Raw genomic sequence first — 27,564 nt, 5'->3', positions numbered from 1 at the left:
TATAAATAGTGAAGAAAAGACAAAAGCTTACAGCACCTGGTATTCCCAGGCGGTCTCCCATCCAAGTACTAAGCAGGCCCGACGCTGCTTAGCTTCCGAGATCAGACGAGATCGGGCGCTCTCAGCGCGGTATGGCCGTAAGCCAGGGCTGCTCCAAAAAGTGGGCTATTTAAAGATCAGCCTCCGTAAAAGCCAGCATATTATATAAATAGTGAAGAAAAGACAAAAGCTTACAGCACCTGGTATTCCCAGGCGGTCTCCCATCCAAGTACTAAACAGGCCCGACGCTGTTTAGCTTCCGAGATCAGACGAGATCGGGCGCTCTCAGCGCGGTATGGCCGTAAGCGAGGGCTGCTCCAAAAAGTGGGCCATTTAAAGATCAGCCTCCGTAAAAGCCAGCATATTATATAAATAGTGAAGAAAAGGCAAAAGCTTACAGCACCTGGTATTCCCAGGCGGTCTCCCATCCAAGTGTAACAATCGGCCTTATCAGCCGAGTTACAAGACTTAAATGGGGTCAGATTTAACTGTGAGAGATGACTAGTGGTTAAAAGAATGAGACATAAAAGAAGATTGGTTTAAATAGATTTGGTTTATTTACAAGGTTCACATAAAAGACTTTAAAACAACACGATAAAACGAGGTAAACGCTGTTAAAAGAATACAGTTCATTTGTCCATACCCTAAAAACAGTCCAAGAATCCCAGTGTGTTGATAAGTCCAATGTGAGTGTCCACCGGTGTATATACAATCCACAGAAAGTGTAATCCAAAGTTTGTAGGTGGTGAATGGAAAGGTGAGCTCTAAAATTAGCAACTCCTCAATCCAACAGTTTGGTGACTGTCCTTTGTTTGTCATGCTGCTCTCTTATACAGTTGTACTTCCTGCTTTCTGTCATGTGTCTAGTCACATGGCAGGCCAACCATCCATTTTTTAAAGACACACACTCACTTAAAATGTTAAGAGTAATAAAATGGCCTAAAAAACATGTAAAACACTTAAAACTCTATAATACATTTAAATGATTGTAATAAATAGAGCGGTAAAACACGTCTTTCTAAAAGCCAGCATATTATATAAATAGTGAAGAAAAGGCAAAAGCTTACAGCACCTGGTATTCCCAGGCGGTCTCCCATCCAAGTACTAAGCAGGCCCGTCGCTGCTTAGCTTCCGAGATCAGACGAGATCGGGCGCTCTCAGCGCAGTATGGCCGTAAGCGAGGGCTGCTCCAAAAAGTGGGCTATTTAAAGATCAGCCTCCGTAAAAGCCAGCATATTATATAAATAGTGAAGAAAAGGCAAAAGCTTACAGCACCTGGTATTCCCAGGCGGTCTCCCATCCAAGTACTAAGCAGGCCCGACGCTGCTTAGCTTCCGAGATCAGACGAGATCGGGCGCTCTCAGCGCAGTATGGCCGTAAGCGAGGGCTGCTCCAAAAAGTGGGCCATTTAAAGATCAGCCTCCGTAAAAGCCAGCATATTATATAAATAGTGAAGAAAAGGCAAAAGCTTACAGCACCTGGTATTCCCAGGCGGTCTCCCATCCAAGTACTAAGCAGGCCCGACGCTGCTTAGCTTCCGAGATCAGACGAGATCGGGCGCTCTCAGCGCGGTATGGCCGTAAGCCAGGGCTGCTCCAAAAAGTGGGCTATTTAAAGATCAGCCTCCGTAAAAGCCAGCATATTATATAAATAGTGAAGAAAAGGCAAAAGCTTACAGCACCTGGTATTCCCAGGCGGTCTCCCATCCAAGTGTAACAATCGGCCTTATCAGCCGAGTTACAAGACTAAAATGGGGTCAGATTTAACTGTGAGAGATGACTAGTGGTTAAAAGAATGAGACATAAAAGAAGATTGGTTTAAATAGATTTGGTTTATTTACAAGGTTCACATAAAAGACTTTAAAACAACACGATAAAACGAGGTAAACGCTGTTAAAAGAATACAGTTCATTTGTCCATACCCTAAAAACAGTCCAAGAATCCCAGTGTGTTGATAAGTCCAATGTGAGTGTCCACCGGTGTATATACAATCCACAGAAAGTGTAATCCAAAGTTTGCAGGTGGTGAATGGAAAGGTGAGCTCTAAAATTAGCAACTCCTCAATCCAACAGTTTGGTGACTGTCCTTTGTTTGTCATGCTGCTCTCTTATACAGTTGTACTTCCTGCTTCCTATCATGTGTCTAGTCACATGGCAGGCCAACCATCCATTTTTTAAAGACACACACTCACTTAAAATGTTAAGAGTAATAAAATGGCCTAAAAAACATGTAAAACACTTAAAACTCTATAATACATTTAAATGATTGTAATAAATAGAGCGGTAAAACACGTCTTTCTAAAAGCCAGCATTTTAAATAAGTAGTGAAGAAAAGGCAAAAGCTTACAGCACCTGGTATTCCCAGGCGGTCTCCCATCCAAGTACTAAGCAGGCCCGACGCTGCTTAGCTTCCGAGATCAGACGAGATCGGGCGCTCTCAGCGCGGTATGGCCGTAAGCCAGGGCTGCTCCAAAAAGTGGGCTATTTAAAGATCAGCCTCCGTAAAAGCCAGCATATTATATAAATAGTGAAGAAAAGGCAAAAGCTTACAGCACCTGGTATTCCCAGGCGGTCTCCCATCCAAGTACTAAACAGGCCCGACGCTGCTTAGCTTCCGAGATCAGACGAGATCGGGCGCTCTCAGCGCCGTATGGCCGTAAGCGAGGGTTGCTCCAAAAAGTGGGCCATTTAAAGATCAGCCTCCGTAAAAGCCAGCATATTATATAAATAGTGAAGAAAAGGCAAAAGCTTACAGCACCTGGTATTCCCAGGCGGTCTCCCATCCAAGTGTAACAATCGGCCTTATCGGCCGAGTTACAAGACTAAAATGGGGTCAGATTTAACTGTGAGAGATGACTAGTGGTTAAAAGAATGAGACATAAAAGAAGATTGGTTTAAATAGATTTGGTTTATTTACAAGGTTCACATAAAAGACTTTAAAACAACACGATAAAACGAGGTAAACGCTGTTAAAAGAATACAGTTCATTTGTCCATACCCTAAAAACAGTCCAAGAATCCCAGTGTGTTGATAAGTCCAATGTGAGTGTCCACCGGTGTATATACAATCCACAGAAAGTGTAATCCAAAGTTTGCAGGTGGTGAATGGAAAGGTGAGCTCTAAAATTAGCAACTCCTCAATCCAACAGTTTGGTGACTGTCCTTTGTTTGTCATGCTGCTCTCTTATACAGTTGTACTTCCTGCTTTCTGTCATGTGTCTAGTCACATGGCAGGCCAACCATCCATTTTTTAAAGACACACACTCACTTAAAATGTTAAGAGTAATAAAATGGCCTAAAAAACATGTAAAACACTTAAAACTCTATAATACATTTAAATGATTGTAATAAATAGAGCGGTAAAACACGTCTTTCTAAAAGCCAGCATATTATATAAATAGTGAAGAAAAGGCAAAAGCTTACAGCACCTGGTATTCCCAGGCGGTCTCCCATCCAAGTACTAAGCAGGCCCGACGCTGCTTAGCTTCCGAGATCAGACGAGATCGGGCGCTCTCAGCGCGGTATGGCCGTAAGCGAGGGCTGCTCCAAAAAGTGGGCTATTTAAAGATCAGCCTCCGTAAAAGCCAGCATATTATATAAATAGTGAAGAAAAGGCAAAAGCTTACAGCACCTGGTATTCCCAGGCGGTCTCCCATCCAAGTGTAACAATCGGCCTTATCGGCCGAGTTACAAGACTAAAATGGGGTCAGATTTAACTGTGAGAGATGACTAGTGGTTAAAAGAATGAGACATAAAAGAAGATTGGTTTAAATAGATTTGGTTTATTTACAAGGTTCACATAAAAGACTTTAAAACAACACGATAAAATGAGGTAAACGCTGTTAAAAGAATACAGTTCATTTGTCCATACCCTAAAAACAGTCCAAGAATCCCAGTGTGTTGATAAGTCCAATGTGAGTTTCCACCGGTGTATATACAATCCACAGAAAGTGTAATCCAAAGTTTGCAGGTGGTGAATGGAAAGGTGAGCTCTAAAATTAGCAACTCCTCAATCCAACAGTTTGGTGACTGTCCTTTGTTTGTCATGCTGCTCTCTTATACAGTTGTACTTCCTGCTTCCTGTCATGTGTCTAGTCACATGGCAGGCCAACCATCCATTTTTTAAAGACACACACTCACTTAAAATGTTAAGAGTAATAAAATGGCCTAAAAAACATGTAAAACACTTAAAACTCTATAATACATTTAAATGATTGTAATAAATAGAGCGGTAAAACACGTCTTTCTAAAAGCCAGCATATTATATAAATAGTGAAGAAAAGGCAAAAGCTTACAGCACCTGGTATTCCCAGGCGGTCTCCCATCCAAGTGTAACAATCGGCCTTATCGGCCGAGTTACAAGACTAAAATGGGGTCAGATTTAACTGTGAGAGATGACTAGTGGTTAAAAGAATGAGACATAAAAGAAGATTGGTTTAAATAGATTTGGTTTATTTACAAGGTTCACATAAAAGACTTTAAAACAACACGATAAAATGAGGTAAACGCTGTTAAAAGAATACAGTTTATTTGTCCATACCCTAAAAACAGTCCAAGAATCCCAGTGTGTTGATAAGTCCAATGTGAGTTTCCACCGGTGTATATACAATCCACAGAAAGTGTAATCCAAAGTTTGCAGGTGGTGAATGGAAAGGTGAGCTCTAAAATTAGCAACTCCTCAATCCAACAGTTTGGTGACTGTCCTTTGTTTGTCATGCTGCTCTCTTATACAGTTGTACTTCCTGCTTCCTATTATGTGTCTAGTCACATGGCAGGCCAACCATCCATTTTTTAAAGACACACACTCACTTAAAATGTTAAGAGTAATAAAATGGCCTAAAAAACATGTAAAACACTTAAAACTCTATAATACATTTAAATGATTGTAATAAATAGAGCGGTAAAACACGTCTTTCTAAAAGCCAGCATTTTAAATAAGTAGTGAAGAAAAGGCAAAAGCTTACAGCACCTGGTATTCCCAGGCGGTCTCCCATCCAAGTACTAAGCAGGCCCGACGCTGCTTAGCTTCCGAGATCAGACGAGATCGGGCGCTCTCAGCGCGGTATGGCCGTAAGCCAGGGCTGCTCCAAAAAGTGGGCTATTTAAAGATCAGCCTCCGTAAAAGCCAGCATATTATATAAATAGTGAAGAAAAGGCAAAAGCTTACAGCACCTGGTATTCCCAGGCGGTCTCCCATCCAAGTACTAAACAGGCCCGACGCTGCTTAGCTTCCGAGATCAGACGAGATCGGGCGCTCTCAGCGCGGTATGGCGGTAAGCGAGGGTTGCTCCAAAAAGTGGGCCATTTAAAGATCAGCCTCCGTAAAAGCCAGCATATTATATAAATAGTGAAGAAAAGGCAAAAGCTTACAGCACCTGGTATTCCCAGGCGGTCTCCCATCCAAGTGTAACAATCGGCCTTATCAGCCGAGTTACAAGACTAAAATGGGGTCAGATTTAACTGTGAGAGATGACTAGTGGTTAAAAGAATGAGACATAAAAGAAGATTGGTTTAAATAGATTTGGTTTATTTACAAGGTTCACATAAAAGACTTTAAAACAACACGATAAAACGAGGTAAACGCTGTTAAAAGAATACAGTTCATTTGTCCATACCCTAAAAACAGTCCAAGAATCCCAGTGTGTTGATAAGTCCAATGTGAGTGTCCACCGGTGTATATACAATCCACAGAAAGTGTAATCCAAAGTTTGCAGGTGGTGAATGGAAAGGTGAGCTCTAAAATTAGCAACTCCTCAATCCAACAGTTTGGTGACTGTCCTTTGTTTGTCATGCTGCTCTCTTATACAGTTGTACTTCCTGCTTCCTATCATGTGTCTAGTCACATGGCAGGCCAACCATCCATTTTTTAAAGACACACACTCACTTAAAATGTTAAGAGTAATAAAATGGCCTAAAAAACATGTAAAACACTTAAAACTCTATAATACATTTAAATGATTGTAATAAATAGAGCGGTAAAACACGTCTTTCTAAAAGCCAGCATTTTAAATAAGTAGTGAAGAAAAGGCAAAAGCTTACAGCACCTGGTATTCCCAGGCGGTCTCCCATCCAAGTACTAAGCAGGCCCGACGCTGCTTAGCTTCCGAGATCAGACGAGATCGGGCGCTCTCAGCGCGGTATGGCCGTAAGCCAGGGCTGCTCCAAAAAGTGGGCTATTTAAAGATCAGCCTCCGTAAAAGCCAGCATATTATATAAATAGTGAAGAAAAGGCAAAAGCTTACAGCACCTGGTATTCCCAGGCGGTCTCCCATCCAAGTACTAAACAGGCCCGACGCTGCTTAGCTTCCGAGATCAGACGAGATCGGGCGCTCTCAGCGCCGTATGGCCGTAAGCGAGGGTTGCTCCAAAAAGTGGGCCATTTAAAGATCAGCCTCCGTAAAAGCCAGCATATTATATAAATAGTGAAGAAAAGGCAAAAGCTTACAGCACCTGGTATTCCCAGGCGGTCTCCCATCCAAGTGTAACAATCGGCCTTATCGGCCGAGTTACAAGACTAAAATGGGGTCAGATTTAACTGTGAGAGATGACTAGTGGTTAAAAGAATGAGACATAAAAGAAGATTGGTTTAAATAGATTTGGTTTATTTACAAGGTTCACATAAAAGACTTTAAAACAACACGATAAAACGAGGTAAACGCTGTTAAAAGAATACAGTTCATTTGTCCATACCCTAAAAACAGTCCAAGAATCCCAGTGTGTTGATAAGTCCAATGTGAGTGTCCACCGGTGTATATACAATCCACAGAAAGTGTAATCCAAAGTTTGCAGGTGGTGAATGGAAAGGTGAGCTCTAAAATTAGCAACTCCTCAATCCAACAGTTTGGTGACTGTCCTTTGTTTGTCATGCTGCTCTCTTATACAGTTGTACTTCCTGCTTTCTGTCATGTGTCTAGTCACATGGCAGGCCAACCATCCATTTTTTAAAGACACACACTCACTTAAAATGTTAAGAGTAATAAAATGGCCTAAAAAACATGTAAAACACTTAAAACTCTATAATACATTTAAATGATTGTAATAAATAGAGCGGTAAAACACGTCTTTCTAAAAGCCAGCATATTATATAAATAGTGAAGAAAAGGCAAAAGCTTACAGCACCTGGTATTCCCAGGCGGTCTCCCATCCAAGTACTAAGCAGGCCCGACGCTGCTTAGCTTCCGAGATCAGACGAGATCGGGCGCTCTCAGCGCGGTATGGCCGTAAGCGAGGGCTGCTCCAAAAAGTGGGCTATTTAAAGATCAGCCTCCGTAAAAGCCAGCATATTATATAAATAGTGAAGAAAAGGCAAAAGCTTACAGCACCTGGTATTCCCAGGCGGTCTCCCATCCAAGTGTAACAATCGGCCTTATCGGCCGAGTTACAAGACTAAAATGGGGTCAGATTTAACTGTGAGAGATGACTAGTGGTTAAAAGAATGAGACATAAAAGAAGATTGGTTTAAATAGATTTGGTTTATTTACAAGGTTCACATAAAAGACTTTAAAAAAACACGATAAAATGAGGTAAACGCTGTTAAAAGAATACAGTTTATTTGTCCATACCCTAAAAACAGTCCAAGAATCCCAGTGTGTTGATAAGTCCAATGTGAGTTTCCACCGGTGTATATACAATCCACAGAAAGTGTAATCCAAAGTTTGCAGGTGGTGAATGGAAAGGTGAGCTCTAAAATTAGCAACTCCTCAATCCAACAGTTTGGTGACTGTCCTTTGTTTGTCATGCTGCTCTCTTATACAGTTGTACTTCCTGCTTCCTATCATGTGTCTAGTCACATGGCAGGCCAACCATCCATTTTTTAAAGACACACACTCACTTAAAATGTTAAGAGTAATAAAATGGCCTAAAAAACATGTAAAACACTTAAAACTCTATAATACATTTAAATGATTGTAATAAATAGAGCGGTAAAACACGTCTTTCTAAAAGCCAGCATTTTAAATAAGTAGTGAAGAAAAGGCAAAAGCTTACAGCACCTGGTATTCCCAGGCGGTCTCCCATCCAAGTACTAAGCAGGCCCGACGCTGCTTAGCTTCCGAGATCAGACGAGATCGGGCGCTCTCAGCGCGGTATGGCCGTAAGCCAGGGCTGCTCCAAAAAGTGGGCTATTTAAAGATCAGCCTCCGTAAAAGCCAGCATATTATATAAATAGTGAAGAAAAGGCAAAAGCTTACAGCACCTGGTATTCCCAGGCGGTCTACCATCCAAGTACTAAACAGGCCCGACGCTGCTTAGCTTCCGAGATCAGACGAGATCGGGCGCTCTCAGCGCGGTATGGCGGTAAGCGAGGGCTGCTCCAAAAAGTGGGCCATTTAAAGATCAGCCTCCGTAAAAGCCAGCATATTATATAAATAGTGAAGAAAAGGCAAAAGCTTACAGCACCTGGTATTCCCAGGCGGTCTCCCATCCAAGTGTAACAATCGGCCTTATCGGCCGAGTTACAAGACTAAAATGGGGTCAGATTTAACTGTGAGAGATGACTAGTGGTTAAAAGAATGAGACATAAAAGAAGATTGGTTTAAATAGATTTGGTTTATTTACAAGGTTCACATAAAAGACTTTAAAACAACACGATAAAACGAGGTAAACGCTGTTAAAAGAATACAGTTCATTTGTCCATACCCTAAAAACAGTCCAAGAATCCCAGTGTGTTGATAAGTCCAATGTGAGTGTCCACCGGTGTATATACAATCCACAGAAAGTGTAATCCAAAGTTTGCAGGTGGTGAATGGAAAGGTGAGCTCTAAAATTAGCAACTCCTCAATCCAACAGTTTGGTGACTGTCCTTTGTTTGTCATGCTGCTCTCTTATACAGTTGTACTTCCTGCTTTCTGTCATGTGTCTAGTCACATGGCAGGCCAACCATCCATTTTTTAAAGACACACACTCACTTAAAATGTTAAGAGTAATAAAATGGCCTAAAAAACATGTAAAACACTTAAAACTCTATAATACATTTAAATGATTGTAATAAATAGAGCGGTAAAACACGTCTTTCTAAAAGCCAGCATATTATATAAATAGTGAAGAAAAGGCAAAAGCTTACAGCACCTGGTATTCCCAGGCGGTCTCCCATCCAAGTACTAAGCAGGCCCGACGCTGCTTAGCTTCCGAGATCAGACGAGATCGGGCGCTCTCAGCGCGGTATGGCCGTAAGCGAGGGCTGCTCCAAAAAGTGGGCTATTTAAAGATCAGCCTCCGTAAAAGCCAGCATATTATATAAATAGTGAAGAAAAGGCAAAAGCTTACAGCACCTGGTATTCCCAGGCGGTCTCCCATCCAAGTGTAACAATCGGCCTTATCGGCCGAGTTACAAGACTAAAATGGGGTCAGATTTAACTGTGAGAGATGACTAGTGGTTAAAAGAATGAGACATAAAAGAAGATTGGTTTAAATAGATTTGGTTTATTTACAAGGTTCACATAAAAGACTTTAAAACAACACGATAAAATGAGGTAAACGCTGTTAAAAGAATACAGTTCATTTGTCCATACCCTAAAAACAGTCCAAGAATCCCAGTGTGTTGATAAGTCCAATGTGAGTGTCCACCGGTGTATATACAATCCACAGAAAGTGTAATCCAAAGTTTGCAGGTGGTGAATGGAAAGGTGAGCTCTAAAATTAGCAACTCCTCAATCCAACAGTTTGGTGACTGTCCTTTGTTTGTCATGCTGCTCTCTTATACAGTTGTACTTCCTGCTTCCTGTCATGTGTCTAGTCACATGGCAGGCCAACAATCCATTTTTTAAAGACACACACTCACTTAAAATGTTAAGAGTAATAAAATGGCCTAAAAAACATGTAAAACACTTAAAACTCTATAATACATTTAAATGATTGTAATAAATAGAGCGGTAAAACACGTCTTTCTAAAAGCCAGCATATTATATAAATAGTGAAGAAAAGACAAAAGCTTACAGCACCTGGTATTCCCAGGCGGTCTCCCATCCAAGTACTAAGCAGGCCCGACGCTGCTTAGCTTCCGAGATCAGACGAGATCGGGCGCTCTCAGCGCGGTATGGCCGTAAGCCAGGGCTGCTCCAAAAAGTGGGCTATTTAAAGATCAGCCTCCGTAAAAGCCAGCATATTATATAAATAGTGAAGAAAAGACAAAAGCTTACAGCACCTGGTATTCCCAGGCGGTCTCCCATCCAAGTACTAAACAGGCCCGACGCTGTTTAGCTTCCGAGATCAGACGAGATCGGGCGCTCTCAGCGCGGTATGGCCGTAAGCGAGGGCTGCTCCAAAAAGTGGGCCATTTAAAGATCAGCCTCCGTAAAAGCCAGCATATTATATAAATAGTGAAGAAAAGGCAAAAGCTTACAGCACCTGGTATTCCCAGGCGGTCTCCCATCCAAGTACTAAGCAGGCCCGACGCTGCTTAGCTTCCGAGATCAGACGAGATCGGGCGCTCTCAGCGCAGTATGGCCGTAAGCGAGGGCTGCTCCAAAAAGTGGGCCATTTAAAGATCAGCCTCCGTAAAAGCCAGCATATTATATAAATAGTGAAGAAAAGGCAAAAGCTTACAGCACCTGGTATTCCCAGGCGGTCTCCCATCCAAGTACTAAGCAGGCCCGACGCTGCTTAGCTTCCGAGATCAGACGAGATCGGGCGCTCTCAGCGCGGTATGGCCGTAAGCGAGGGCTGCTCCAAAAAGTGGGCTATTTAAAGATCAGCCTCCGTAAAAGCCAGCATATTATATAAATAGTGAAGAAAAGGCAAAAGCTTACAGCACCTGGTATTCCCAGGCGGTCTCCCATCCAAGTGTAACAATCGGCCTTATCGGCCGAGTTACAAGACTAAAATGGGGTCAGATTTAACTGTGAGAGATGACTAGTGGTTAAAAGAATGAGACATAAAAGAAGATTGGTTTAAATAGATTTGGTTTATTTACAAGGTTCACATAAAAGACTTTAAAACAACACGATAAAACGAGGTAAACGCTGTTAAAAGAATACAGTTCATTTGTCCATACCCTAAAAACAGTCCAAGAATCCCAGTGTGTTGATAAGTCCAATGTGAGTGTCCACCGGTGTATATACAATCCACAGAAAGTGTAATCCAAAGTTTGCAGGTGGTGAATGGAAAGGTGAGCTCTAAAATTAGCAACTCCTCAATCCAACAGTTTGGTGACTGTCCTTTGTTTGTCATGCTGCTCTCTTATACAGTTGTACTTCCTGCTTCCTGTCATGTGTCTAGTCACATGGCAGGCCAACCATCCATTTTTTAAAGACACACACTCACTTAAAATGTTAAGAGTAATAAAAGGGCCTAAAAAACATGTAAAACACTTAAAACTCTATAATACATTTAAATGATTGTAATAAATAGAGCGGTAAAACACGTCTTTCTAAAAGCCAGCATATTATATAAATAGTGAAGAAAAGGCAAAAGCTTACAGCACCTGGTATTCCCAGGCGGTCTCCCACCCAAGTACTAAGCAGGCCCGACGCTGCTTAGCTTCCGAGATCAGACGAGATCGGGCGCTCTCAGCACGGTATGGCCGTAAGCGAGGGCTGCTCCAAAAAGTGGGCTATTTAAAGATCAGCCTCCGTAAAAGCCAGCATATTATATAAATAGTGAAGAAAAGGCAAAAGCTTACAGCACCTGGTATTCCCAGGCGGTCTCCCATCCAAGTGTAACAATCGGCCTTATCAGCCGAGTTACAAGACTAAAATGGGGTCAGATTTAACTGTGAGAGATGACTAGTGGTTAAAAGAATGAGACATAAAAGAAGATTGGTTTAAATAGATTTGGTTTATTTACAAGGTTCACATAAAAGACTTTAAAACAACACGATAAAACGAGGTAAACGCTGTTAAAAGAATACAGTTCATTTGTCCATACCCTAAAAACAGTCCAAGAATCCCAGTGTGTTGATAAGTCCAATGTGAGTGTCCACCGGTGTATATACAATCCACAGAAAGTGTAATCCAAAGTTTGCAGGTGGTGAATGGAAAGGTGAGCTCTAAAATTAGCAACTCCTCAATCCAACAGTTTGGTGACTGTCCTTTGTTTGTCATGCTGCTCTCTTATACAGTTGTACTTCCTGCTTCCTATCATGTGTCTAGTCACATGGCAGGCCAACCATCCATTTTTTAAAGACACACACTCACTTAAAATGTTAAGAGTAATAAAATGGCCTAAAAAACATGTAAAACACTTAAAACTCTATAATACATTTAAATGATTGTAATAAATAGAGCGGTAAAACACGTCTTTCTAAAAGCCAGCATTTTAAATAAGTAGTGAAGAAAAGGCAAAAGCTTACAGCACCTGGTATTCCCAGGCGGTCTCCCATCCAAGTACTAAGCAGGCCCGACGCTGCTTAGCTTCCGAGATCAGACGAGATCGGGCGCTCTCAGCGCGGTATGGCCGTAAGCCAGGGCTGCTCCAAAAAGTGGGCTATTTAAAGATCAGCCTCCGTAAAAGCCAGCATATTATATAAATAGTGAAGAAAAGGCAAAAGCTTACAGCACCTGGTATTCCCAGGCGGTCTCCCATCCAAGTACTAAACAGGCCCGACGCTGCTTAGCTTCCGAGATCAGACGAGATCGGGCGCTCTCAGCGCCGTATGGCCGTAAGCGAGGGTTGCTCCAAAAAGTGGGCCATTTAAAGATCAGCCTCCGTAAAAGCCAGCATATTATATAAATAGTGAAGAAAAGGCAAAAGCTTACAGCACCTGGTATTCCCAGGCGGTCTCCCATCCAAGTGTAACAATCGGCCTTATCGGCCGAGTTACAAGACTAAAATGGGGTCAGATTTAACTGTGAGAGATGACTAGTGGTTAAAAGAATGAGACATAAAAGAAGATTGGTTTAAATAGATTTGGTTTATTTACAAGGTTCACATAAAAGACTTTAAAACAACACGATAAAACGAGGTAAACGCTGTTAAAAGAATACAGTTCATTTGTCCATACCCTAAAAACAGTCCAAGAATCCCAGTGTGTTGATAAGTCCAATGTGAGTGTCCACCGGTGTATATACAATCCACAGAAAGTGTAATCCAAAGTTTGCAGGTGGTGAATGGAAAGGTGAGCTCTAAAATTAGCAACTCCTCAATCCAACAGTTTGGTTACTCTCCTTTGTTTGTCATGCTGCTCTCTTATACAGTTGTACTTCCTGCTTTCTGTCATGTGTCTAGTCACATGGCAGGCCAACCATCCATTTTTTAAAGACACACACTCACTTAAAATGTTAAGAGTAATAAAATGGCCTAAAAAACATGTAAAACACTTAAAACTCTATAATACATTTAAATGATTGTAATAAATAGAGCGGTAAAACACGTCTTTCTAAAAGCCAGCATATTATATAAATAGTGAAGAAAAGGCAAAAGCTTACAGCACCTGGTATTCCCAGGCGGTCTCCCATCCAAGTACTAAGCAGGCCCGACGCTGCTTAGCTTCCGAGATCAGACGAGATCGGGCGCTCTCAGCGCGGTATGGCCGTAAGCGAGGGCTGCTCCAAAAAGTGGGCTATTTAAAGATCAGCCTCCGTAAAAGCCAGCATATTATATAAATAGTGAAGAAAAGGCAAAAGCTTACAGCACCTGGTATTCCCAGGCGGTCTCCCATCCAAGTGTAACAATCGGCCTTATCGGCCGAGTTACAAGACTAAAATGGGGTCAGATTTAACTGTGAGAGATGACTAGTGGTTAAAAGAATGAGACATAAAAGAAGATTGGTTTAAATAGATTTGGTTTATTTACAAGGTTCACATAAAAGACTTTAAAACAACACGATAAAATGAGGTAAACGCTGTTAAAAGAATACAGTTCATTTGTCCATACCCTAAAAACAGTCCAAGAATCCCAGTGTGTTGATAAGTCCAATGTGAGTTTCCACCGGTGTATATACAATCCACAGAAAGTGTAATCCAAAGTTTGCAGGTGGTGAATGGAAAGGTGAGCTCTAAAATTAGCAACTCCTCAATCCAACAGTTTGGTGACTGTCCTTTGTTTGTCATGCTGCTCTCTTATACAGTTGTACTTCCTGCTTCCTGTCATGTGTCTAGTCACATGGCAGGCCAACCATCCATTTTTTAAAGACACACACTCACTTAAAATGTTAAGAGTAATAAAATGGCCTAAAAAACATGTAAAACACTTAAAACTCTATAATACATTTAAATGATTGTAATAAATAGAGCGGTAAAACACGTCTTTCTAAAAGCCAGCATATTATATAAATAGTGAAGAAAAGGCAAAAGCTTACAGCACCTGGTATTCCCAGGCGGTCTCCCATCCAAGTGTAACAATCGGCCTTATCGGCCGAGTTACAAGACTAAAATGGGGTCAGATTTAACTGTGAGAGATGACTAGTGGTTAAAAGAATGAGACATAAAAGAAGATTGGTTTAAATAGATTTGGTTTATTTACAAGGTTCACATAAAAGACTTTAAAACAACACGATAAAATGAGGTAAACGCTGTTAAAAGAATACAGTTCATTTGTCCATACCCTAAAAACAGTCCAAGAATCCCAGTGTGTTGATAAGTCCAATGTGAGTGTCCACCGGTGTATATACAATCCACAGAAAGTGTAATCCAAAGTTTGCAGGTGGTGAATGGAAAGGTGAGCTCTAAAATTAGCAACTCCTCAATCCAACAGTTTGGTGACTGTCCTTTGTTTGTCATGCTGCTCTCTTATACAGTTGTACTTCCTGCTTCCTGTCATGTGTCTAGTCACATGGCAGGCCAACCATCCATTTTTTAAAGACACACACTCACTTAAAATGTTAAGAGTAATAAAATGGCCTAAAAAACATGTAAAACACTTAAAACTCTATAATACATTTAAATGATTGTAATAAATAGAGCGGTAAAACACGTCTTTCTAAAAGCCAGCATTTTAAATAAGTAGTGAAGAAAAGGCAAAAGCTTACAGCACCTGGTATTCCCAGGCGGTCTCCCATCCAAGTACTAAGCAGGCCCGACGCTGCTTAGCTTCCGAGATCAGACGAGATCGGGCGCTCTCAGCGCGGTATGGCCGTAAGCCAGGGCTGCTCCAAAAAGTGGGCTATTTAAAGATCAGCCTCCGTAAAAGCCAGCATATTATATAAATAGTGAAGAAAAGGCAAAAGCTTACAGCACCTGGTATTCCCAGGCGGTCTCCCATCCAAGTACTAAACAGGCCCGACGCTGCTTAGCTTCCGAGATCAGACGAGATCGGGCGCTCTCAGCGCGGTATGGCGGTAAGCGAGGGTTGCTCCAAAAAGTGGGCCATTTAAAGATCAGCCTCCGTAAAAGCCAGCATATTATATAAATAGTGAAGAAAAGGCAAAAGCTTACAGCACCTGGTATTCCCAGGCGGTCTCCCATCCAAGTGTAACAATCGGCCTTATCGGCCGAGTTACAAGACTAAAATGGGGTCAGATTTAACTGTGAGAGATGACTAGTGGTTAAAAGAATGAGACATAAAAGAAGATTGGTTTAAATAGATTTGGTTTATTTACAAGGTTCACATAAAAGACTTTAAAACAACACGATAAAACGAGGTAAACGCTGTTAAAAGAATACAGTTCATTTGTCCATACCCTAAAAACAGTCCAAGAATCCCAGTGTGTTGATAAGTCCAATGTGAGTGTCCACCGGTGTATATACAATCCACAGAAAGTGTAATCCAAAGTTTGCAGGTGGTGAATGGAAAGGTGAGCTCTAAAATTAGCAACTCCTCAATCCAACAGTTTGGTGACTGTCCTTTGTTTGTCATGCTGCTCTCTTATACAGTTGTACTTCCTGCTTTCTGTCATGTGTCTAGTCACATGGCAGGCCAACCATCCATTTTTTAAAGACACACACTCACTTAAAATGTTAAGAGTAATAAAATGGCCTAAAAAACATGTAAAACACTTAAAACTCTATAATACATTTAAATGATTGTAATAAATAGAGCGGTAAAACACGTCTTTCTAAAAGCCAGCATATTATATAAATAGTGAAGAAAAGGCAAAAGCTTACAGCACCTGGTATTCCCAGGCGGTCTCCCATCCAAGTACTAAGCAGGCCCGACGCTGCTTAGCTTCCGAGATCAGACGAGATCGGGCGCTCTCAGCGCGGTATGGCCGTAAGCGAGGGCTGCTCCAAAAAGTGGGCTATTTAAAGATCAGCCTCCGTAAAAGCCAGCATATTATATAAATAGTGAAGAAAAGGCAAAAGCTTACAGCACCTGGTATTCCCAGGCGGTCTCCCATCCAAGTGTAACAATCGGCCTTATCGGCCGAGTTACAAGACTAAAATGGGGTCAGATTTAACTGTGAGAGATGACTAGTGGTTAAAAGAATGAGACATAAAAGAAGATTGGTTTAAATAGATTTGGTTTATTTACAAGGTTCACATAAAAGACTTTAAAACAACACGATAAAATGAGGTAAACGCTGTTAAAAGAATACAGTTCATTTGTCCATACCCTAAAAACAGTCCAAGAATCCCAGTGTGTTGATAAGTCCAATGTGAGTGTCCACCGGTGTATATACAATCCACAGAAAGTGTAATCCAAAGTTTGCAGGTGGTGAATGGAAAGGTGAGCTCTAAAATTAGCAACTCCTCAATCCAACAGTTTGGTGACTGTCCTTTGTTTGTCATGCTGCTCTCTTATACAGTTGTACTTCCTGCTTCCTGTCATGTGTCTAGTCACATGGCAGGCCAACCATCCATTTTTTAAAGACACACACTCACTTAAAATGTTAAGAGTAATAAAATGGCCTAAAAAACATGTAAAACACTTAAAACTCTATAATACATTTAAATGATTGTAATAAATAGAGCGGTAAAACACGTCTTTCTAAAAGCCAGCATATTATATAAATAGTGAAGAAAAGACAAAAGCTTACAGCACCTGGTATTCCCAGGCGGTCTCCCATCCAAGTACTAAGCAGGCCCGACGCTGCTTAGCTTCCGAGATCAGACGAGATCGGGCGCTCTCAGCGCGGTATGGCCGTAAGCCAGGGCTGCTCCAAAAAGTGGGCTATTTAAAGATCAGCCTCCGTAAAAGCCAGCATATTATATAAATAGTGAAGAAAAGACAAAAGCTTACAGCACCTGGTATTCCCAGGCGGTCTCCCATCCAAGTACTAAACAGGCCCGACGCTGTTTAGCTTCCGAGATCAGACGAGATCGGGCGCTCTCAGCGCGGTATGGCCGTAAGCGAGGGCTGCTCCAAAAAGTGGGCCATTTAAAGATCAGCCTCCGTAAAAGCCAGCATATTATATAAATAGTGAAGAAAAGGCAAAAGCTTACAGCACCTGGTATTCCCAGGCGGTCTCCCATCCAAGTGTAACAATCGGCCTTATCAGCCGAGTTACAAGACTTAAATGGGGTCAGATTTAACTGTGAGAGATGACTAGTGGTTAAAAGAATGAGACATAAAAGAAGATTGGTTTAAATAGATTTGGTTTATTTACAAGGTTCACATAAAAGACTTTAAAACAACACGATAAAACGAGGTAAACGCTGTTAAAAGAATACAGTTCATTTGTCCATACCCTAAAAACAGTCCAAGAATCCCAGTGTGTTGATAAGTCCAATGTGAGTGTCCACCGGTGTATATACAATCCACAGAAAGTGTAATCCAAAGTTTGTAGGTGGTGAATGGAAAGGTGAGCTCTAAAATTAGCAACTCCTCAATCCAACAGTTTGGTGACTGTCCTTTGTTTGTCATGCTGCTCTCTTATACAGTTGTACTTCCTGCTTTCTGTCATGTGTCTAGTCACATGGCAGGCCAACCATCCATTTTTTAAAGACACACACTCACTTAAAATGTTAAGAGTAATAAAATGGCCTAAAAAACATGTAAAACACTTAAAACTCTATAATACATTTAAATGATTGTAATAAATAGAGCGGTAAAACACGTCTTTCTAAAAGCCAGCATATTATATAAATAGTGAAGAAAAGGCAAAAGCTTACAGCACCTGGTATTCCCAGGCGGTCTCCCATCCAAGTACTAAGCAGGCCCGTCGCTGCTTAGCTTCCGAGATCAGACGAGATCGGGCGCTCTCAGCGCAGTATGGCCGTAAGCGAGGGCTGCTCCAAAAAGTGGGCTATTTAAAGATCAGCCTCCGTAAAAGCCAGCATATTATATAAATAGTGAAGAAAAGGCAAAAGCTTACAGCACCTGGTATTCCCAGGCGGTCTCCCATCCAAGTACTAAGCAGGCCCGACGCTGCTTAGCTTCCGAGATCAGACGAGATCGGGCGCTCTCAGCGCAGTATGGCCGTAAGCGAGGGCTGCTCCAAAAAGTGGGCCATTTAAAGATCAGCCTCCGTAAAAGCCAGCATATTATATAAATAGTGAAGAAAAGGCAAAAGCTTACAGCACCTGGTATTCCCAGGCGGTCTCCCATCCAAGTACTAAGCAGGCCCGACGCTGCTTAGCTTCCGAGATCAGACGAGATCGGGCGCTCTCAGCGCGGTATGGCCGTAAGCCAGGGCTGCTCCAAAAAGTGGGCTATTTAAAGATCAGCCTCCGTAAAAGCCAGCATATTATATAAATAGTGAAGAAAAGGCAAAAGCTTACAGCACCTGGTATTCCCAGGCGGTCTCCCATCCAAGTGTAACAATCGGCCTTATCGGCCGAGTTACAAGACTAAAATGGGGTCAGATTTAACTGTGAGAGATGACTAGTGGTTAAAAGAATGAGACATAAAAGAAGATTGGTTTAAATAGATTTGGTTTATTTACAAGGTTCACATAAAAGACTTTAAAACAACACGATAAAATGAGGTAAACGTTGTTAAAAGAATACAGTTTATTTGTCCATACCCTAAAAACAGTCCAAGAATCCCAGTGTGTTGATAAGTCCAATGTGAGTTTCCACCGGTGTATATACAATCCACAGAAAGTGTAATCCAAAGTTTGCAGGTGGTGAATGGAAAGGTGAGCTCTAAAATTAGCAACTCCTCAATCCAACAGTTTGGTGACTGTCCTTTGTTTGTCATGCTGCTCTCTTATACAGTTGTACTTCCTGCTTCCTATCATGTGTCTAGTCACATGGCAGGCCAACCATCCATTTTTTAAAGACACACACTCACTTAAAATGTTAAGAGTAATAAAATGGCCTAAAAAACATGTAAAACACTTAAAACTCTATAATACATTTAAATGATTGTAATAAATAGAGCGGTAAAACACGTCTTTCTAAAAGCCAGCATTTTAAATAAGTAGTGAAGAAAAGGCAAAAGCTTACAGCACCTGGTATTCCCAGGCGGTCTCCCATCCAAGTACTAAGCAGGCCCGACGCTGCTTAGCTTCCGAGATCAGACGAGATCGGGCGCTCTCAGCGCGGTATGGCCGTAAGCCAGGGCTGCTCCAAAAAGTGGGCTATTTAAAGATCAGCCTCCGTAAAAGCCAGCATATTATATAAATAGTGAAGAAAAGGCAAAAGCTTACAGCACCTGGTATTCCCAGGCGGTCTCCCATCCAAGTACTAAACAGGCCCGACGCTGCTTAGCTTCCGAGATCAGACGAGATCGGGCGCTCTCAGCGCGGTATGGCGGTAAGCGAGGGTTGCTCCAAAAAGTGGGCCATTTAAAGATCAGCCTCCGTAAAAGCCAGCATATTATATAAATAGTGAAGAAAAGGCAAAAGCTTACAGCACCTGGTATTCCCAGGCGGTCTCCCATCCAAGTGTAACAATCGGCCTTATCGGCCGAGTTACAAGACTAAAATGGGGTCAGATTTAACTGTGAGAGATGACTAGTGGTTAAAAGAATGAGACATAAAAGAAGATTGGTTTAAATAGATTTGGTTTATTTACAAGGTTCACATAAAAGACTTTAAAACAACACGATAAAACGAGGTAAACGCTGTTAAAAGAATACAGTTCATTTGTCCATACCCTAAAAACAGTCCAAGAATCCCAGTGTGTTGATAAGTCCAATGTGAGTGTCCACCGGTGTATATACAATCCACAGAAAGTGTAATCCAAAGTTTGTAGGTGGTGAATGGAAAGGTGAGCTCTAAAATTAGCAACTCCTCAATCCAACAGTTTGGTGACTGTCCTTTGTTTGTCATGCTGCTCTCTTATACAGTTGTACTTCCTGCTTTCTGTCATGTGTCTAGTCACATGGCAGGCCAACCATCCATTTTTTAAAGACACACACTCACTTAAAATGTTAAGAGTAATAAAATGGCCTAAAAAACATGTAAAACACTTAAAACTCTATAATACATTTAAATGATTGTAATAAATAGAGCGGTAAAACACGTCTTTCTAAAAGCCAGCATATTATATAAATAGTGAAGAAAAGGCAAAAGCTTACAGCACCTGGTATTCCCAGGCGGTCTCCCATCCAAGTACTAAGCAGGCCCGTCGCTGCTTAGCTTCCGAGATCAGACGAGATCGGGCGCTCTCAGCGCAGTATGGCCGTAAGCGAGGGCTGCTCCAAAAAGTGGGCTATTTAAAGATCAGCCTCCGTAAAAGCCAGCATATTATATAAATAGTGAAGAAAAGGCAAAAGCTTACAGCACCTGGTATTCCCAGGCGGTCTCCCATCCAAGTACTAAGCAGGCCCGACGCTGCTTAGCTTCCGAGATCAGACGAGATCGGGCGCTCTCAGCGCAGTATGGCCGTAAGCGAGGGCTGCTCCAAAAAGTGGGCCATTTAAAGATCAGCCTCCGTAAAAGCCAGCATATTATATAAATAGTGAAGAAAAGGCAAAAGCTTACAGCACCTGGTATTCCCAGGCGGTCTCCCATCCAAGTACTAAGCAGGCCCGACGCTGCTTAGCTTCCGAGATCAGACGAGATCGGGCGCTCTCAGCGCGGTATGGCCGTAAGCGAGGGCTGCTCCAAAAAGTGGGCTATTTAAAGATCAGCCTCCGTAAAAGCCAGCATATTATATAAATAGTGAAGAAAAGGCAAAAGCTTACAGCACCTGGTATTCCCAGGCGGTCTCCCATCCAAGTGTAACAATCGGCCTTATCGGCCGAGTTACAAGACTAAAATGGGGTCAGATTTAACTGTGAGAGATGACTAGTGGTTAAAAGAATGAGACATAAAAGAAGATTGGTTTAAATAGATTTGGTTTATTTACAAGGTTCACATAAAAGACTTTAAAACAACACGATAAAACGAGGTAAACGCTGTTAAAAGAATACAGTTCATTTGTCCATACCCTAAAAACAGTCCAAGAATCCCAGTGTGTTGATAAGTCCAATGTGAGTGTCCACCGGTGTATATACAATCCACAGAAAGTGTAATCCAAAGTTTGCAGGTGGTGAATGGAAAGGTGAGCTCTAAAATTAGCAACTCCTCAATCCAACAGTTTGGTGACTGTCCTTTGTTTGTCATGCTGCTCTCTTATACAGTTGTACTTCCTGCTTCCTGTCATGTGTCTAGTCACATGGCAGGCCAACCATCCATTTTTTAAAGACACACACTCACTTAAAATGTTAAGAGTAATAAAAGGGCCTAAAAAACATGTAAAACACTTAAAACTCTATAATACATTTAAATGATTGTAATAAATAGAGCGGTAAAACACGTCTTTCTAAAAGCCAGCATTTTAAATAAGTAGTGAAGAAAAGGCAAAAGCTTACAGCACCTGGTATTCCCAGGCGGTCTCCCATCCAAGTACTAAGCAGGCCCGACGCTGCTTAGCTTCCGAGATCAGACGAGATCGGGCGCTCTCAGCGCGGTATGGCCGTAAGCCAGGGCTGCTCCAAAAAGTGGGCTATTTAAAGATCAGCCTCCGTAAAAGCCAGCATATTATATAAATAGTGAAGAAAAGGCAAAAGCTTACAGCACCTGGTATTCCCAGGCGGTCTCCCATCCAAGTACTAAACAGGCCCGACGCTGCTTAGCTTCCGAGATCAGACGAGATCGGGCGCTCTCAGCGCGGTATGGCGGTAAGCGAGGGTTGCTCCAAAAAGTGGGCCATTTAAAGATCAGCCTCCGTAAAAGCCAGCATATTATATAAATAGTGAAGAAAAGGCAAAAGCTTACAGCACCTGGTATTCCCAGGCGGTCTCCCATCCAAGTGTAACAATCGGCCTTATCGGCCGAGTTACAAGACTAAAATGGGGTCAGATTTAACTGTGAGAGATGACTAGTGGTTAAAAGAATGAGACATAAAAGAAGATTGGTTTAAATAGATTTGGTTTATTTACAAGGTTCACATAAAAGACTTTAAAACAACACGATAAAACGAGGTAAACGCTGTTAAAAGAATACAGTTCATTTGTCCATACCCTAAAAACAGTCCAAGAATCCCAGTGTGTTGATAAGTCCAATGTGAGTGTCCACCGGTGTATATACAATCCACAGAAAGTGTAATCCAAAGTTTGTAGGTGGTGAATGGAAAGGTGAGCTCTAAAATTAGCAACTCCTCAATCCAACAGTTTGGTGACTGTCCTTTGTTTGTCATGCTGCTCTCTTATACAGTTGTACTTCCTGCTTTCTGTCATGTGTCTAGTCACATGGCAGGCCAACCATCCATTTTTTAAAGACACACACTCACTTAAAATGTTAAGAGTAATAAAATGGCCTAAAAAACATGTAAAACACTTAAAACTCTATAATACATTTAAATGATTGTAATAAATAGAGCGGTAAAACACGTCTTTCTAAAAGCCAGCATATTATATAAATAGTGAAGAAAAGGCAAAAGCTTACAGCACCTGGTATTCCCAGGCGGTCTCCCATCCAAGTACTAAGCAGGCCCGTCGCTGCTTAGCTTCCGAGATCAGACGAGATCGGGCGCTCTCAGCGCAGTATGGCCGTAAGCGAGGGCTGCTCCAAAAAGTGGGCTATTTAAAGATCAGCCTCCGTAAAAGCCAGCATATTATATAAATAGTGAAGAAAAGGCAAAAGCTTACAGCACCTGGTATTCCCAGGCGGTCTCCCATCCAAGTACTAAGCAGGCCCGACGCTGCTTAGCTTCCGAGATCAGACGAGATCGGGCGCTCTCAGCGCAGTATGGCCGTAAGCGAGGGCTGCTCCAAAAAGTGGGCCATTTAAAGATCAGCCTCCGTAAAAGCCAGCATATTATATAAATAGTGAAGAAAAGGCAAAAGCTTACAGCACCTGGTATTCCCAGGCGGTCTCCCATCCAAGTACTAAGCAGGCCCGACGCTGCTTAGCTTCCGAGATCAGACGAGATCGGGCGCTCTCAGCGCGGTATGGCCGTAAGCGAGGGCTGCTCCAAAAAGTGGGCTATTTAAAGATCAGCCTCCGTAAAAGCCAGCATATTATATAAATAGTGAAGAAAAGGCAAAAGCTTACAGCACCTGGTATTCCCAGGCGGTCTCCCATCCAAGTGTAACAATCGGCCTTATCGGCCGAGTTACAAGACTAAAATGGGGTCAGATTTAACTGTGAGAGATGACTAGTGGTTAAAAGAATGAGACATAAAAGAAGATTGGTTTAAATAGATTTGGTTTATTTACAAGGTTCACATAAAAGACTTTAAAACAACACGATAAAACGAGGTAAACGCTGTTAAAAGAATACAGTTCATTTGTCCATACCCTAAAAACAGTCCAAGAATCCCAGTGTGTTGATAAGTCCAATGTGAGTGTCCACCGGTGTATATACAATCCACAGAAAGTGTAATCCAAAGTTTGCAGGTGGTGAATGGAAAGGTGAGCTCTAAAATTAGCAACTCCTCAATCCAACAGTTTGGTGACTGTCCTTTGTTTGTCATGCTGCTCTCTTATACAGTTGTACTTCCTGCTTCCTGTCATGTGTCTAGTCACATGGCAGGCCAACCATCCATTTTTTAAAGACACACACTCACTTAAAATGTTAAGAGTAATAAAAGGGCCTAAAAAACATGTAAAACACTTAAAACTCTATAATACATTTAAATGATTGTAATAAATAGAGCGGTAAAACACGTCTTTCTAAAAGCCAGCATATTATATAAATAGTGAAGAAAAGGCAAAAGCTTACAGCACCTGGTATTCCCAGGCGGTCTCCCACCCAAGTACTAAGCAGGCCCGACGCTGCTTAGCTTCCGAGATCAGACGAGATCGGGCGCTCTCAGCACGGTATGGCCGTAAGCGAGGGCTGCTCCAAAAAGTGGGCTATTTAAAGATCAGCCTCCGTAAAAGCCAGCATATTATATAAATAGTGAAGAAAAGGCAAAAGCTTACAGCACCTGGTATTCCCAGGCGGTCTCCCATCCAAGTGTAACAATCGGCCTTATCAGCCGAGTTACAAGACTAAAATGGGGTCAGATTTAACTGTGAGAGATGACTAGTGGTTAAAAGAATGAGACATAAAAGAAGATTGGTTTAAATAGATTTGGTTTATTTACAAGGTTCACATAAAAGACTTTAAAACAACACGATAAAACGAGGTAAACGCTGTTAAAAGAATACAGTTCATTTGTCCATACCCTAAAAACAGTCCAAGAATCCCAGTGTGTTGATAAGTCCAATGTGAGTGTCCACCGGTGTATATACAATCCACAGAAAGTGTAATCCAAAGTTTGCAGGTGGTGAATGGAAAGGTGAGCTCTAAAATTAGCAACTCCTCAATCCAACAGTTTGGTGACTGTCCTTTGTTTGTCATGCTGCTCTCTTATACAGTTGTACTTCCTGCTTCCTATCATGTGTCTAGTCACATGGCAGGCCAACCATCCATTTTTTAAAGACACACACTCACTTAAAATGTTAAGAGTAATAAAATGGCCTAAAAAACATGTAAAACACTTAAAACTCTATAATACATTTAAATGATTGTAATAAATAGAGCGGTAAAACACGTCTTTCTAAAAGCCAGCATTTTAAATAAGTAGTGAAGAAAAGGCAAAAGCTTACAGCACCTGGTATTCCCAGGCGGTCTCCCATCCAAGTACTAAGCAGGCCCGACGCTGCTTAGCTTCCGAGATCAGACGAGATCGGGCGCTCTCAGCGCGGTATGGCCGTAAGCCAGGGCTGCTCCAAAAAGTGGGCTATTTAAAGATCAGCCTCCGTAAAAGCCAGCATATTATATAAATAGTGAAGAAAAGGCAAAAGCTTACAGCACCTGGTATTCCCAGGCGGTCTCCCATCCAAGTACTAAACAGGCCCGACGCTGCTTAGCTTCCGAGATCAGACGAGATCGGGCGCTCTCAGCGCCGTATGGCCGTAAGCGAGGGTTGCTCCAAAAAGTGGGCCATTTAAAGATCAGCCTCCGTAAAAGCCAGCATATTATATAAATAGTGAAGAAAAGGCAAAAGCTTACAGCACCTGGTATTCCCAGGCGGTCTCCCATCCAAGTGTAACAATCGGCCTTATCGGCCGAGTTACAAGACTAAAATGGGGTCAGATTTAACTGTGAGAGATGACTAGTGGTTAAAAGAATGAGACATAAAAGAAGATTGGTTTAAATAGATTTGGTTTATTTACAAGGTTCACATAAAAGACTTTAAAACAACACGATAAAACGAGGTAAACGCTGTTAAAAGAATACAGTTCATTTGTCCATACCCTAAAAACAGTCCAAGAATCCCAGTGTGTTGATAAGTCCAATGTGAGTGTCCACCGGTGTATATACAATCCACAGAAAGTGTAATCCAAAGTTTGCAGGTGGTGAATGGAAAGGTGAGCTCTAAAATTAGCAACTCCTCAATCCAACAGTTTGGTTACTCTCCTTTGTTTGTCATGCTGCTCTCTTATACAGTTGTACTTCCTGCTTTCTGTCATGTGTCTAGTCACATGGCAGGCCAACCATCCATTTTTTAAAGACACACACTCACTTAAAATGTTAAGAGTAATAAAATGGCCTAAAAAACATGTAAAACACTTAAAACTCTATAATACATTTAAATGATTGTAATAAATAGAGCGGTAAAACACGTCTTTCTAAAAGCCAGCATATTATATAAATAGTGAAGAAAAGGCAAAAGCTTACAGCACCTGGTATTCCCAGGCGGTCTCCCATCCAAGTACTAAGCAGGCCCGACGCTGCTTAGCTTCCGAGATCAGACGAGATCGGGCGCTCTCAGCGCGGTATGGCCGTAAGCGAGGGCTGCTCCAAAAAGTGGGCTATTTAAAGATCAGCCTCCGTAAAAGCCAGCATATTATATAAATAGTGAAGAAAAGGCAAAAGCTTACAGCACCTGGTATTCCCAGGCGGTCTCCCATCCAAGTGTAACAATCGGCCTTATCGGCCGAGTTACAAGACTAAAATGGGGTCAGATTTAACTGTGAGAGATGACTAGTGGTTAAAAGAATGAGACATAAAAGAAGATTGGTTTAAATAGATTTGGTTTATTTACAAGGTTCACATAAAAGACTTTAAAACAACACGATAAAATGAGGTAAACGCTGTTAAAAGAATACAGTTCATTTGTCCATACCCTAAAAACAGTCCAAGAATCCCAGTGTGTTGATAAGTCCAATGTGAGTTTCCACCGGTGTATATACAATCCACAGAAAGTGTAATCCAAAGTTTGCAGGTGGTGAATGGAAAGGTGAGCTCTAAAATTAGCAACTCCTCAATCCAACAGTTTGGTGACTGTCCTTTGTTTGTCATGCTGCTCTCTTATACAGTTGTACTTCCTGCTTCCTGTCATGTGTCTAGTCACATGGCAGGCCAACCATCCATTTTTTAAAGACACACACTCACTTAAAATGTTAAGAGTAATAAAATGGCCTAAAAAACATGTAAAACACTTAAAACTCTATAATACATTTAAATGATTGTAATAAATAGAGCGGTAAAACACGTCTTTCTAAAAGCCAGCATATTATATAAATAGTGAAGAAAAGGCAAAAGCTTACAGCACCTGGTATTCCCAGGCGGTCTCCCATCCAAGTGTAACAATCGGCCTTATCAGCCGAGTTACAAGACTTAAATGGGGTCAGATTTAACTGTGAGAGATGACTAGTGGTTAAAAGAATGAGACATAAAAGAAGATTGGTTTAAATAGATTTGGTTTATTTACAAGGTTCACATAAAAGACTTTAAAACAACACGATAAAACGAGGTAAACGCTGTTAAAAGAATACAGTTCATTTGTCCATACCCTAAAAACAGTCCAAGAATCCCAGTGTGTTGATAAGTCCAATGTGAGTGTCCACCGGTGTATATACAATCCACAGAAAGTGTAATCCAAAGTTTGTAGGTGGTGAATGGAAAGGTGAGCTCTAAAATTAGCAACTCCTCAATCCAACAGTTTGGTGACTGTCCTTTGTTTGTCATGCTGCTCTCTTATACAGTTGTACTTCCTGCTTTCTGTCATGTGTCTAGTCACATGGCAGGCCAACCATCCATTTTTTAAAGACACACACTCACTTAAAATGTTAAGAGTAATAAAATGGCCTAAAAAACATGTAAAACACTTAAAACTCTATAATACATTTAAATGATTGTAATAAATAGAGCGGTAAAACACGTCTTTCTAAAAGCCAGCATATTATATAAATAGTGAAGAAAAGGCAAAAGCTTACAGCACCTGGTATTCCCAGGCGGTCTCCCATCCAAGTACTAAGCAGGCCCGTCGCTGCTTAGCTTCCGAGATCAGACGAGATCGGGCGCTCTCAGCGCAGTATGGCCGTAAGCGAGGGCTGCTCCAAAAAGTG

General features: G+C 41.6%; 47 non-coding genes across 47 annotated transcripts; all 47 read right to left on the bottom strand.

The window, feature by feature from the left end:
* Window positions 1-24: 24 nt before the first annotated feature.
* Window positions 25-143, bottom strand: LOC141301402 (5S ribosomal RNA). The gene has a single exon (XR_012342167.1). It is a non-coding gene; the product is annotated as a 5S ribosomal RNA (ribosomal RNA).
* Window positions 144-227: 84 nt separating this feature from the next.
* Window positions 228-346, bottom strand: LOC141310734 (5S ribosomal RNA). The gene has a single exon (XR_012348218.1). It is a non-coding gene; the product is annotated as a 5S ribosomal RNA (ribosomal RNA).
* Window positions 347-1,099: 753 nt separating this feature from the next.
* LOC141318434 (5S ribosomal RNA) lies at window positions 1,100-1,218 on the bottom strand. The gene has a single exon (XR_012352751.1). It is a non-coding gene; the product is annotated as a 5S ribosomal RNA (ribosomal RNA).
* Window positions 1,219-1,302: 84 nt separating this feature from the next.
* Window positions 1,303-1,421, bottom strand: LOC141317662 (5S ribosomal RNA). Its single transcript, XR_012352026.1, has one exon. It is a non-coding gene; the product is annotated as a 5S ribosomal RNA (ribosomal RNA).
* An 84-nt stretch (window positions 1,422-1,505) lies between these two features.
* LOC141301394 (5S ribosomal RNA) lies at window positions 1,506-1,624 on the bottom strand. Its single transcript, XR_012342166.1, has one exon. It is a non-coding gene; the product is annotated as a 5S ribosomal RNA (ribosomal RNA).
* A 753-nt stretch (window positions 1,625-2,377) lies between these two features.
* Window positions 2,378-2,496, bottom strand: LOC141301387 (5S ribosomal RNA). The gene has a single exon (XR_012342165.1). It is a non-coding gene; the product is annotated as a 5S ribosomal RNA (ribosomal RNA).
* Window positions 2,497-2,580: 84 nt separating this feature from the next.
* Window positions 2,581-2,699, bottom strand: LOC141318126 (5S ribosomal RNA). The gene has a single exon (XR_012352460.1). It is a non-coding gene; the product is annotated as a 5S ribosomal RNA (ribosomal RNA).
* Window positions 2,700-3,452: 753 nt separating this feature from the next.
* LOC141301371 (5S ribosomal RNA) lies at window positions 3,453-3,571 on the bottom strand. The gene has a single exon (XR_012342163.1). It is a non-coding gene; the product is annotated as a 5S ribosomal RNA (ribosomal RNA).
* A 1,422-nt stretch (window positions 3,572-4,993) lies between these two features.
* LOC141301364 (5S ribosomal RNA) lies at window positions 4,994-5,112 on the bottom strand. Its single transcript, XR_012342162.1, has one exon. It is a non-coding gene; the product is annotated as a 5S ribosomal RNA (ribosomal RNA).
* Window positions 5,113-5,196: 84 nt separating this feature from the next.
* LOC141318016 (5S ribosomal RNA) lies at window positions 5,197-5,315 on the bottom strand. The gene has a single exon (XR_012352358.1). It is a non-coding gene; the product is annotated as a 5S ribosomal RNA (ribosomal RNA).
* A 753-nt stretch (window positions 5,316-6,068) lies between these two features.
* On the bottom strand, window positions 6,069-6,187 carry LOC141301356 (5S ribosomal RNA). Its single transcript, XR_012342161.1, has one exon. It is a non-coding gene; the product is annotated as a 5S ribosomal RNA (ribosomal RNA).
* An 84-nt stretch (window positions 6,188-6,271) lies between these two features.
* LOC141318124 (5S ribosomal RNA) lies at window positions 6,272-6,390 on the bottom strand. Its single transcript, XR_012352458.1, has one exon. It is a non-coding gene; the product is annotated as a 5S ribosomal RNA (ribosomal RNA).
* Window positions 6,391-7,143: 753 nt separating this feature from the next.
* LOC141301350 (5S ribosomal RNA) lies at window positions 7,144-7,262 on the bottom strand. The gene has a single exon (XR_012342160.1). It is a non-coding gene; the product is annotated as a 5S ribosomal RNA (ribosomal RNA).
* Window positions 7,263-8,015: 753 nt separating this feature from the next.
* On the bottom strand, window positions 8,016-8,134 carry LOC141301343 (5S ribosomal RNA). Its single transcript, XR_012342159.1, has one exon. It is a non-coding gene; the product is annotated as a 5S ribosomal RNA (ribosomal RNA).
* An 84-nt stretch (window positions 8,135-8,218) lies between these two features.
* Window positions 8,219-8,337, bottom strand: LOC141318949 (5S ribosomal RNA). The gene has a single exon (XR_012353233.1). It is a non-coding gene; the product is annotated as a 5S ribosomal RNA (ribosomal RNA).
* A 753-nt stretch (window positions 8,338-9,090) lies between these two features.
* Window positions 9,091-9,209, bottom strand: LOC141301335 (5S ribosomal RNA). Its single transcript, XR_012342158.1, has one exon. It is a non-coding gene; the product is annotated as a 5S ribosomal RNA (ribosomal RNA).
* Window positions 9,210-9,962: 753 nt separating this feature from the next.
* Window positions 9,963-10,081, bottom strand: LOC141301327 (5S ribosomal RNA). The gene has a single exon (XR_012342157.1). It is a non-coding gene; the product is annotated as a 5S ribosomal RNA (ribosomal RNA).
* An 84-nt stretch (window positions 10,082-10,165) lies between these two features.
* Window positions 10,166-10,284, bottom strand: LOC141310723 (5S ribosomal RNA). Its single transcript, XR_012348207.1, has one exon. It is a non-coding gene; the product is annotated as a 5S ribosomal RNA (ribosomal RNA).
* Window positions 10,285-10,368: 84 nt separating this feature from the next.
* LOC141317659 (5S ribosomal RNA) lies at window positions 10,369-10,487 on the bottom strand. The gene has a single exon (XR_012352024.1). It is a non-coding gene; the product is annotated as a 5S ribosomal RNA (ribosomal RNA).
* An 84-nt stretch (window positions 10,488-10,571) lies between these two features.
* Window positions 10,572-10,690, bottom strand: LOC141301320 (5S ribosomal RNA). Its single transcript, XR_012342156.1, has one exon. It is a non-coding gene; the product is annotated as a 5S ribosomal RNA (ribosomal RNA).
* Window positions 10,691-11,443: 753 nt separating this feature from the next.
* On the bottom strand, window positions 11,444-11,562 carry LOC141317781 (5S ribosomal RNA). The gene has a single exon (XR_012352138.1). It is a non-coding gene; the product is annotated as a 5S ribosomal RNA (ribosomal RNA).
* Window positions 11,563-12,315: 753 nt separating this feature from the next.
* On the bottom strand, window positions 12,316-12,434 carry LOC141301312 (5S ribosomal RNA). The gene has a single exon (XR_012342155.1). It is a non-coding gene; the product is annotated as a 5S ribosomal RNA (ribosomal RNA).
* An 84-nt stretch (window positions 12,435-12,518) lies between these two features.
* Window positions 12,519-12,637, bottom strand: LOC141318123 (5S ribosomal RNA). The gene has a single exon (XR_012352457.1). It is a non-coding gene; the product is annotated as a 5S ribosomal RNA (ribosomal RNA).
* Window positions 12,638-13,390: 753 nt separating this feature from the next.
* On the bottom strand, window positions 13,391-13,509 carry LOC141301304 (5S ribosomal RNA). The gene has a single exon (XR_012342154.1). It is a non-coding gene; the product is annotated as a 5S ribosomal RNA (ribosomal RNA).
* A 1,422-nt stretch (window positions 13,510-14,931) lies between these two features.
* Window positions 14,932-15,050, bottom strand: LOC141301289 (5S ribosomal RNA). The gene has a single exon (XR_012342152.1). It is a non-coding gene; the product is annotated as a 5S ribosomal RNA (ribosomal RNA).
* An 84-nt stretch (window positions 15,051-15,134) lies between these two features.
* On the bottom strand, window positions 15,135-15,253 carry LOC141318015 (5S ribosomal RNA). The gene has a single exon (XR_012352357.1). It is a non-coding gene; the product is annotated as a 5S ribosomal RNA (ribosomal RNA).
* Window positions 15,254-16,006: 753 nt separating this feature from the next.
* LOC141301282 (5S ribosomal RNA) lies at window positions 16,007-16,125 on the bottom strand. The gene has a single exon (XR_012342151.1). It is a non-coding gene; the product is annotated as a 5S ribosomal RNA (ribosomal RNA).
* Window positions 16,126-16,878: 753 nt separating this feature from the next.
* LOC141301275 (5S ribosomal RNA) lies at window positions 16,879-16,997 on the bottom strand. Its single transcript, XR_012342149.1, has one exon. It is a non-coding gene; the product is annotated as a 5S ribosomal RNA (ribosomal RNA).
* An 84-nt stretch (window positions 16,998-17,081) lies between these two features.
* On the bottom strand, window positions 17,082-17,200 carry LOC141310712 (5S ribosomal RNA). The gene has a single exon (XR_012348196.1). It is a non-coding gene; the product is annotated as a 5S ribosomal RNA (ribosomal RNA).
* Window positions 17,201-17,953: 753 nt separating this feature from the next.
* On the bottom strand, window positions 17,954-18,072 carry LOC141318432 (5S ribosomal RNA). The gene has a single exon (XR_012352750.1). It is a non-coding gene; the product is annotated as a 5S ribosomal RNA (ribosomal RNA).
* Window positions 18,073-18,156: 84 nt separating this feature from the next.
* Window positions 18,157-18,275, bottom strand: LOC141317658 (5S ribosomal RNA). Its single transcript, XR_012352023.1, has one exon. It is a non-coding gene; the product is annotated as a 5S ribosomal RNA (ribosomal RNA).
* An 84-nt stretch (window positions 18,276-18,359) lies between these two features.
* LOC141301268 (5S ribosomal RNA) lies at window positions 18,360-18,478 on the bottom strand. Its single transcript, XR_012342147.1, has one exon. It is a non-coding gene; the product is annotated as a 5S ribosomal RNA (ribosomal RNA).
* Window positions 18,479-19,231: 753 nt separating this feature from the next.
* Window positions 19,232-19,350, bottom strand: LOC141301260 (5S ribosomal RNA). Its single transcript, XR_012342145.1, has one exon. It is a non-coding gene; the product is annotated as a 5S ribosomal RNA (ribosomal RNA).
* Window positions 19,351-19,434: 84 nt separating this feature from the next.
* On the bottom strand, window positions 19,435-19,553 carry LOC141318014 (5S ribosomal RNA). Its single transcript, XR_012352356.1, has one exon. It is a non-coding gene; the product is annotated as a 5S ribosomal RNA (ribosomal RNA).
* Window positions 19,554-20,306: 753 nt separating this feature from the next.
* Window positions 20,307-20,425, bottom strand: LOC141318431 (5S ribosomal RNA). The gene has a single exon (XR_012352749.1). It is a non-coding gene; the product is annotated as a 5S ribosomal RNA (ribosomal RNA).
* An 84-nt stretch (window positions 20,426-20,509) lies between these two features.
* LOC141317657 (5S ribosomal RNA) lies at window positions 20,510-20,628 on the bottom strand. Its single transcript, XR_012352022.1, has one exon. It is a non-coding gene; the product is annotated as a 5S ribosomal RNA (ribosomal RNA).
* An 84-nt stretch (window positions 20,629-20,712) lies between these two features.
* On the bottom strand, window positions 20,713-20,831 carry LOC141301254 (5S ribosomal RNA). The gene has a single exon (XR_012342143.1). It is a non-coding gene; the product is annotated as a 5S ribosomal RNA (ribosomal RNA).
* Window positions 20,832-21,584: 753 nt separating this feature from the next.
* Window positions 21,585-21,703, bottom strand: LOC141301247 (5S ribosomal RNA). Its single transcript, XR_012342142.1, has one exon. It is a non-coding gene; the product is annotated as a 5S ribosomal RNA (ribosomal RNA).
* Window positions 21,704-21,787: 84 nt separating this feature from the next.
* On the bottom strand, window positions 21,788-21,906 carry LOC141318013 (5S ribosomal RNA). The gene has a single exon (XR_012352355.1). It is a non-coding gene; the product is annotated as a 5S ribosomal RNA (ribosomal RNA).
* A 753-nt stretch (window positions 21,907-22,659) lies between these two features.
* LOC141318430 (5S ribosomal RNA) lies at window positions 22,660-22,778 on the bottom strand. The gene has a single exon (XR_012352748.1). It is a non-coding gene; the product is annotated as a 5S ribosomal RNA (ribosomal RNA).
* Window positions 22,779-22,862: 84 nt separating this feature from the next.
* LOC141317656 (5S ribosomal RNA) lies at window positions 22,863-22,981 on the bottom strand. The gene has a single exon (XR_012352021.1). It is a non-coding gene; the product is annotated as a 5S ribosomal RNA (ribosomal RNA).
* Window positions 22,982-23,065: 84 nt separating this feature from the next.
* Window positions 23,066-23,184, bottom strand: LOC141301240 (5S ribosomal RNA). The gene has a single exon (XR_012342141.1). It is a non-coding gene; the product is annotated as a 5S ribosomal RNA (ribosomal RNA).
* A 753-nt stretch (window positions 23,185-23,937) lies between these two features.
* On the bottom strand, window positions 23,938-24,056 carry LOC141317779 (5S ribosomal RNA). The gene has a single exon (XR_012352136.1). It is a non-coding gene; the product is annotated as a 5S ribosomal RNA (ribosomal RNA).
* Window positions 24,057-24,809: 753 nt separating this feature from the next.
* On the bottom strand, window positions 24,810-24,928 carry LOC141301237 (5S ribosomal RNA). Its single transcript, XR_012342138.1, has one exon. It is a non-coding gene; the product is annotated as a 5S ribosomal RNA (ribosomal RNA).
* Window positions 24,929-25,012: 84 nt separating this feature from the next.
* On the bottom strand, window positions 25,013-25,131 carry LOC141318122 (5S ribosomal RNA). The gene has a single exon (XR_012352456.1). It is a non-coding gene; the product is annotated as a 5S ribosomal RNA (ribosomal RNA).
* Window positions 25,132-25,884: 753 nt separating this feature from the next.
* Window positions 25,885-26,003, bottom strand: LOC141301230 (5S ribosomal RNA). Its single transcript, XR_012342137.1, has one exon. It is a non-coding gene; the product is annotated as a 5S ribosomal RNA (ribosomal RNA).
* Window positions 26,004-27,425: 1,422 nt separating this feature from the next.
* LOC141318428 (5S ribosomal RNA) lies at window positions 27,426-27,544 on the bottom strand. Its single transcript, XR_012352746.1, has one exon. It is a non-coding gene; the product is annotated as a 5S ribosomal RNA (ribosomal RNA).
* Between the last annotated feature and the right edge of the window lie 20 nt (window positions 27,545-27,564).

This window comes from Garra rufa, chromosome 1 (assembly GCF_049309525.1).
Source record: "Garra rufa chromosome 1, GarRuf1.0, whole genome shotgun sequence".
Lineage (NCBI taxonomy): Eukaryota > Metazoa > Chordata > Actinopteri > Cypriniformes > Cyprinidae > Garra > Garra rufa.
Note: the sequence above shows the minus strand (reverse complement) of the source record. Positions and strands in the feature narration are given on the sequence as shown.